Below are 8,733 nucleotides of genomic sequence, written 5' to 3' on the forward strand. Positions count from 1 at the left end.
GTGTTTCCACTGCTCCAGAGTCCAATGGCGGCGAGCTTTACACCAATCCAGTCGACGCTTGGCATTGCGCAAGGTGAACTTAGGCTTGTGTGCGGCTGCTAGGCCATGGAAACCCATTTCATGAAGCTCCCAACAAACGTTGAAAGTCACTGAGCTCTTCAGTAAGACCATTCTACTGCCAATGTTTGTCTATGGAGATTACATGGCTGTGTGCTCGATTTTTTATACACCTGTCAGCAACGGGTGTGGCTGAAATAGCCAAATCCACTAATTTGAAGGAGTGTCCACATAATTTTGTATATATAGTGTATGTAAACTCTAACATTGATTTATCCTGCAATAGATGTCATTCAAATGGTAATATACATTTTTGTCTTCTTCTAATGCCTCTTAAGCAGGTTGACGTTTATTGGGATTAGTCTTGTCCTTGAGGCAGAACTGAGCAATTTCCGCTAGATGGGCCAGATGCAAAGTCAAAATTGTCTATATTGTAAACATGTACGAAAACATAAATTAGCTTTTTATCTTATTTAAGGTTAGAGTTAGGCATTTGGGAAAGCAGTGTGGTTAAGGTTAGGGTTAATCTTAAGGTTAGGGTTAGGCATTAGTGTTAGCATTGTGGTTAAGGTTAGGGTTATTCAAAATTAAATCTAGAATCGGCTTCCTATTTCGCAACAAAGCCTCCTTCACTCAGGCCGCCAAACATACCCTCGTAAAACTGACTATCCTACCGATCCTCGACTTCGGTGATGTCATTTACAAAATAGCTTCCAATACTCTACTCAGCAAACTGGACGCAGTCTATCACAGTGCCATCCGTTTTGTCACCAAAGCCCCTTATACCACCCACCACTGCGACCTGTATGCTCTAGTCGGCTGGCCCTCGCTACATATTCGTCGACAGACCCACTAGCTCCAGGTCATCTATAGGTCTATGCTAGGTAAAGCCCCACCGTATCTCAGCTCACTGGTCACGATAACAACACCCACCCGTAGCACGCGCTCCAGCAGGTATATCTCATTGGTCATCCCCAAAGCCAACACCTCCTTTGGCTGCCTTTCCTTCCAGTTCTCTGCTGCCAATGACTGGAACAAATTGCAAAAATCGCTGAAGCTGGAGACTTCTTTTTCCCTGAGTAACTTTAAACATCAGCTATCTGAGCAGCTAACCTATCGCTGCAGCTGTACATAGCCCATCTGTAAATAGCCCACCCAAACTACCTACCTCATCCCCATATTGTTTTTATTTACTTTTCTGCTCTATTGCACACCAGTATTTCTACTTGCACATCATCATCTGCTCATCTATCACTCCAGTGTTAATTTGCTCAATTGTAATTACTCCGCTACTATGGCCTATTTATTGCCTTACTTCCTCACGCCATTTGCACACACTGTATATAGACTTTCTTTTTTTCTATTGTGTTATTGACTGTACGCTTGTTTATTCCATGTGTAACTCTGTGTTGTTGTTTGTGTCGCACTGCTTGGCTTTATCTTGGCCAGGTCGCAGTTGTAAATGAGAACTTGTTCTCAACTAGCCTACCTGGTTAAATAACGGTGAAATAAATAAATAAAATAAAAAGGTTTAAAATCAGATTTTATTACTTTGTGGCTGTGCCAGCTACTAACCTTCGCCTCTTAATGGGAAAGTAATCTAAAAGTAAGTGAAAATAATCTGATTACATTACTGAGTTTGAGTAATCCAAAAATTATGTTACTGATTACAATGTTGGACAAGTAACTAGTAACTGTAAAGGATTACATTTAGAAAGTAACATACACAACCCTGCGGCCTACCTAGTCAAGTAACTACTCAACCCATTGAGTTCCATGCTAATCTTCTAGCATGATAATTCCAAAATGGAGTTCATTGCTAATTTGTTAGCATGCTAACTGCACTGGTGGAATGTCAGTGTAATCCATGCAGTTCTAATGAGGACAAGCGTCTTAAGGCAGAGAGGGATAACTCAGCTCAGTGTGGCTCAGAGTCAGTACCAGTAAGAGGTTTGTGGAGGGGATTATTTTGGGGGACTGAAGTGGGTCTCTGGGGGATGTAAGTCTCCAGTTTGTTTATGTTTTAAGAACCAATCATGATTGATCTACCCTCAGAACACAGTTGACGCCTTAAAACACCAACAAGCTTGGTCCCTACTCCCTATGCTTCAGTAAAAGTTTGCAGTTCCTTGAACTTTGTTAGCCATTTTCATTAATTAGTTTGGCTTATTTTGAGCTATTGAAAAGAGACAACGACATTTTCAATCCATACTGACTTGGATGACACGGAATGACCAGACACATAGAGCTACATCATAAACTATGACGTCTAATAGTGTAGAAATGTCTGATATTCAATGCTACGTGTGTACAATACGCAACGTTGTACTAGCTCCTATATACCAGTGGCAGTTTTAAACTTCAACAGGAGTGGTGGTAGACATGACTCTGTTGTTGTTACCCTGCTAGTGCCACTGTGTAAGGGATCCCACTCTTTTTGCTTTGACCTGATTCTGTAAACCAGGCTTGTCAACACACACACGCACACACACTCTCACGCTCACACTCACACACAGTCTTTGTCGCTCTCTCCTCCCCTGCAATGCTCAGCGCACCAGCTTCATCTGTCTCTGTTACCTGCCAAAACTAATTCCCCCAGCCTTCCCCCTTCTGTGTGTGTGTGTGTGTGTGTGTGTGTGTGTGTGTGTGTGTGTGTGTGTGTGTGTGTGTGTGTGTGTGTGTGTGTGTGTGTGTGTGTGTGTGTGTGTGTGTGTGTGTGTGTGTGTGTGTGTGCACTCGCTCAGCACAGTATCCATTTGAGTGAACAGGCAAATAGATCCAGTGTACCTCATCTTACACTAATGAGGCAGATCACACACTTCTCCTCCTCCTATCGCGCTCTCTCTCTCTCTCTCTCTCTCTCTCTCTCTCTCTCTCTCTCTCTCTCTCTCTCTCTCTCTCTCTCTCTCTTTGTTTCTCTCTCTCACCTCTAAAGGCTGCACTGGGGCACAGAGATTCTGAGATTCCTCTGTCTCCTCACAATGGCGACCAAGTTTTCCCTCCGCAAACCTCTTTAGTCCAGACAGCTCAGCTGGAACACTGGATAACAACCCCACTGTCCCAGATAACTACACTCTCCCACCCAAACTAACCCCCAAAACATCAATTCATAAACAATGTACACTATCTTGATCCTCAAGAGAAAAGCTATTCACAATGTACTTACAAATAGTTCCAAACTTGTGCTGTGAATGTATATACCTTCAGCTAAAGGTACAGTCCCTGTTCACCACAGCTACCTGTGCCTATACCAGCTATGACACACCCAACATCTAGTGCAACAGGTTGAGTAGACACTAGAGGAGGGAGAAGTGAACGGGATCAATTATACATGACCATCTGGCTGTCAGCCCCTGGAACTGGAACCATCTTTATCTAGGACCAGGCCGACTCTCTCTCTCTCTCACACACACACACACACACACACACACACACACACACACACACACACACACACACACACACACACACACACACACACACACACACACACACACACACACACTCAAGCACACACACGCACCTACACACACACACACACCTACACACACACCTACACACACGCATTGAGTGTAGGGTAGTAAGGGAACTCTGTGTGTCTCTATAAGTTGGGCCCTGCACCATTCCACCCATGGCCATGGTGATGACATTTTTCTCTTTGGAACACGGTACAAACAGCAAACTATTCACATGTATTAGGTCAGCTGTAAATCAACCAGACACTATAGTGTGTGTGTGTGTGTGTGTGTGTGTGTGTGTGTGTGTGTGTGTGTGTGTGTGTGTGTGTGTGTGTGTGTGTGTGTGTGTGTGTGTGTGTGTGTGTGTGTGTGTGTGATGGATTTATAGCTTCAACTTTATGGGAGAATTCAGTCAACTTCAGTTTAACTACTACATATACCACCAGGGTCATAGAGTTCCATTGCCTTGTGAAGAGACTACCTTAGTTCAATGACATTTCCAGTGAAGGAGAGAGAGGCATTTTGTAATGTCAGAGTCACTTTACAAAAGCTATTTCATTGACGGCAGGAGACGGATATGTATTAAATTACAGGTTTTGTATATATTTCAAGACCATATATATATATATATGCGTTTTTCTTCCAAGGCTTCTGCTGCAAATGCATTATCCACATGGATATATATATATATATATATATTTCTCCATGTGGATAATGCATTCGCAGCAGAAGCCTTGGAAGAAAAACGCTCTCAATCTGGGTACTCACAGAGAGGGCTTACATAAAAGGATACACTGACACAACTGAAAACAGAAACGCAAAACATTCACTAGTTAATACCTAGTGACATTAAATCAATGCTTCAACATTGCTTACATAAACAGACAGACCCCCTGGCTTAGTGTCGTGGTAGAAAGCGGTACCACACGATATCTTGTTTCCCCAGAGATGACCCGATGAGTGGGACATTACAATGACACATACTGTAACACCTAATATGGGGATCCTCCTCTCCAATGCAGACCTTGGTTCAAAAATACTATTTGAAATCTTTCAAATACATTGAGCGTTTGCTCTAGCCTGCCTAGAGTGCCAGATGGAAATGATTCTAAATAATATTTGAACCCAGGTCTGCTCCAGTGTGGTGAAAGCTTGGGCGGCATCACTTAGAAACAATGTTATAGACTGTACACCCCCCATGACATAATAAGCCAATTATCTTAGTTTACTGACCTTAAATGAGAGAGAAGCGTGAAACAAAGGCCATGTCTACAGAATGGGGCTGGGCTGGAGAGAATCTGGGCCAGCTACTGTGACTCCTCTTTGGCAATGGAATGGATAAAGTACGCCACCCTCTGGTCACATGAGGTACTTATGCTTAAAAATTGTACTCTGTAATTGCACAAAAATGTTATGAAATTTTACTTTGAAGTAAACTACTAGGCCTAAAATAAAATCAAAATAAGTAATGTTGGTAAAGACATACATTTGTAAAGGTATTCCTATAACTTACTATATTTGATGTGATGCCTGTTGTGTGGGAGTTTGCCTTGACTCTGGCTAGAGTTTATGTCCAGATTCACATGCTGACATTAATCTAGGTTTATCCGTGCAGAGAGAAAAAAGACAGTGTAAAAATGTAACCACATTATGGGGCTGATTTGGGATGAAGGGCTTATAAAGTCAAAGCTCCCATGTTACAAGAAAACAACATAGTTTGAGGGTTTCACATGACTTTTGACTTAGTAATGAAAAGAGGGGTGTACAACTATAGAGGCTGGCCTGGCGAAGGGCACACACACACACACATTATGTACCTGGTAGTAGTAACCGTTGTCGGTCTCATAGGGACGCTGTGTGATACTCCCAGTGTGGTCTTCAGGATCCCCTCACAGCCTGAAAGAGAGAGGGGGAGAAGGTGTTCTATACATACTGTATAGAATAACATGATATTCTTTAACTCCCACTGTCAAGTTGTCTTTCCATCCTTGGGTAGCTTTTCTTTCCATCAAATTAAATCCTTGATGTGACTTGTAAGCTGTTATATTAGCATAAAGTAATGAGACATCAAGACAGAAAACAACTGCCACAGTTACATGAGGTAGACTAGTTGAGTTCACAATCCATTTCCTGTAAGTATTTAGGAAACGTGCACTTCTGCACGTGCACTTACTTTTCTCCTATCTATAATTCAACACACACATATTCACACAGACAGTGAGCCAACAGTGACACGGAGGGCTGATGGAGTGTGTTGGTATGAATTAATGATTGGTTGGGAGTAGGTTAGAAACGCAGTCTTCGGCTTTGTAAAAGGGAGACATGAGGGCTCAGCTTTAACTTAGAGTGGGAGTAGACTAGTAGCAGTTTAATCTGACTAAAACAGAGCCTTCAGTCCATCATCTGTGATTCATCATCCTAAATTCACATTGGCACTTGACATGACACCACGCATGCACCGTATTAACAAGGCAAACTCCCTGTGCCCATACCTTGCCTTAGCGTCACTGCACCATCTGTGGGTTGTGGATTTAGCCCCTGGCTGCAGTGGCTGAGCTGGGGCCAGAGTAGAGGCAGGTCACTGCTAAGCATGCACATCTGCAGTCAGTCAATTACAATGGAGCTCTATGGGGTGAGCGTTAGATGTTAGCCGTTAACGTTGTCGGGCTCCAGCAATACACAACAACATCCTGGCAGGGCTGGTTCCACACTCATGTGTCCTGGCAGGACTAGTTCCCCACTCATGTGTCCTGGTTGGCTGGTTCCCCACTCATGTGTCCTGGTTGGCTGGTTCCCCACTCATGTGTCCTGGTTGGCTGGTGACCACTCATGTGTCCTGGTTGGCTGGTTCCCCACTCATGTGTCCTGGTTGGCTGGTTCCCCACTCACGTGTCCTGGTTGGCTGGTTCACCACTCATGTGTCCTGGTTGGCTGGTTCCCCACTCACGTGTCCTGGTTGGCTGGTTCACCACTCATGTGTCCTGGTTTGGTTGGTTCCCCACTCACGTGTCCTGGTTGGCTGGTGTCCACTCATGTCCTGTTTGGCTGGTGTCCACACTCATGTGTCCTGGTTGGCTGATTTCCCCACTCATGTGTCCTGGCAGGGCTAGTTCCCCACTCATGTGTCCTGGTTGGCTGGTTCCCCACTCATGTGTCCTGGTTGGCTGGTGACCACTCAAGTGTCCTGGTTGTTAGAAACAAGCCTTGAGTGTGTAGCAGGGAAAAACAAACTAACCTGGTTTACAGGGACTCTCTCTCTCTAGACAGGCCAAAGAGGAGGCCGGCCGGTCAGTTAGAGCAGTTATGATAAGTTGGCAGAAACAAGCCTTGAGTGTGTAGCAGGGAAAAACAAAGTGACCATAGTGAAGATGTTAAGATTCAATCATGGGCAGGACTTTCATAATGTCAGTGAATGACCACATAGCCCAAAGCAGACTTTTTATTCTCTAAATTGTAGGGCTTCACTTTTGATTGACACTTACTCTCCAGCATCCTTTATGTCTCTCCACCTTCACTTTCTGAGGCTGATGCACTCTTTCTTTAGCCTGGCTGACAAGACTCAGGTAGTCAGGGAGGGAGAGCTGACACACTGTCTGGACAGGAGGCCATTGTAAATGCAATATTCGCGCCAAGTTGTACTTATTTCTGGCTGAGCTTTGATTGGTTCTCTCAGAAAAAAAATATTTGGGGGGTTTGAGCTAGACTACTTTCTTATGAAAAAGAGTACAGTATTGTTTGACCATTTTGTAGGTAGGCTGTGTATGTATGAACATGTGACTCAACTCTCCTCCATGGTAACTACATGGTAACTAAGCAGTAGGAGTTACCCAGCCTCTTCAGTCCCAGCATCTATAACCTGAGTAGGAGGGTAATGGCAGAAAAGTGTTGCTGAATGATGCTCTTCTGCCTCAGTGGGAAGACGACGCACATGCACACAGACACACACACACACACACACACACACACACCAGTAAAACTGAATTATGCAGTTGCCGATGGTTGGCTCCCTGTCTATGCCTCTCATTCCTACCTTTGATAGCCAGCACTCCATGGCAGAAGTCCTTGAAGTTGATCCTGACCTGGGCATTGGGGTCCAAACATTTGGCCAACTTCTTCACCTGGAGAACATGGGACAGGCAACAAGAACGTTGAACAAAAATTGTTTGTCATGGGTTTGCCTTCATATAATACAAAGAGAATCTATGCAAACCTACAGATGAAATTGTAAACAACCTTGTTGTGTGTGTGTGTGTGTGTGTGTGTGTGTGTGTGTGTGTGTGTGTGTGTTGTGTGTTATGACCTAGACCTAAAGTACGGCTCTTCACACATAGAGGATCTCACTCATATAGAGCACACATTATAGAATGCATAAGACTGTGTGTGTCTATATATATATATATATATATATATATATATATATACACACACACACAGTCTTTTATATATATATATATATATATATATATATATATATATATATATATATATATATATATATATATATATATATATATATATATATATATATATATATATATATATATATATATATATATATATATATATATATAAGACTGTGTGTGTGTGTGTATATATATATATATATATATATATATATATATATATATATATATAGACACACACAGTCTTATGCATTCTATAATGTGTGCTCTATATGAGTGAGATCCTCTATGTGTGAAAGAGCCGTATATATATATACGGCTCTTCACACATAGAGGATCTCACTCATATAGAGCACACATTATAGAATGCATAAGACTGTGTGTGTCTATATATATATATATATATATATATATATATATATATATATATATATATATATATATATATCACACACATAGTATATATATATATATATATATATATATATATATATATCACTGCTCAAAAAAATAAAGGGAACACTTAAACAACACAATGTAACTCCAAGTCAATCACACTTCTGTGAAATCAAACTGTCCACTTAGGAAGCAACACTGATTGACAATAAATTTCACATGCTGTTGTGCAAATGGAATAGACAACAGGTGGAAATTATAGGCAATTAGCAAGACACCCCCAATAAAGGAGTGGTTCTGCAGGTGGGGACCACAGACCACTTCTCAGTTCCTATGCTTCCTGGCTGATGTTTTGGTCACTTTTGAATGCTGGTGGCGCTTTCACTCTAGTGGTAGCATGAGACGGAGTCTACAACCCA

At 42.3% G+C, this 8,733-nt stretch overlaps 1 long non-coding RNA gene across 2 annotated transcripts; it reads right to left on the minus strand.

The window, feature by feature from the left end:
- Positions 1-4,762: 4,762 nt before the first annotated feature.
- On the minus strand, positions 4,763-7,633 carry LOC106564647 (uncharacterized). 2 transcript variants are annotated; one of them, XR_006757951.1, is made up of 4 exons: positions 7,546-7,633; positions 5,333-5,411; positions 5,029-5,112; positions 4,763-4,907 (listed from the first exon to the last, which is right to left on the minus strand). It is a non-coding gene; the product is annotated as an uncharacterized lncRNA (long non-coding RNA). The 2 variants fall into 2 exon arrangements; XR_006757952.1 differs by lacking the exon at positions 7,546-7,633 and having other exon boundaries at positions 5,333-5,605.
- Between the last annotated feature and the right edge of the window lie 1,100 nt (positions 7,634-8,733).

The sequence above is a fragment of the Salmo salar genome, chromosome ssa12, assembly GCF_905237065.1.
Source record: "Salmo salar chromosome ssa12, Ssal_v3.1, whole genome shotgun sequence".
NCBI lineage: Eukaryota > Metazoa > Chordata > Actinopteri > Salmoniformes > Salmonidae > Salmo > Salmo salar.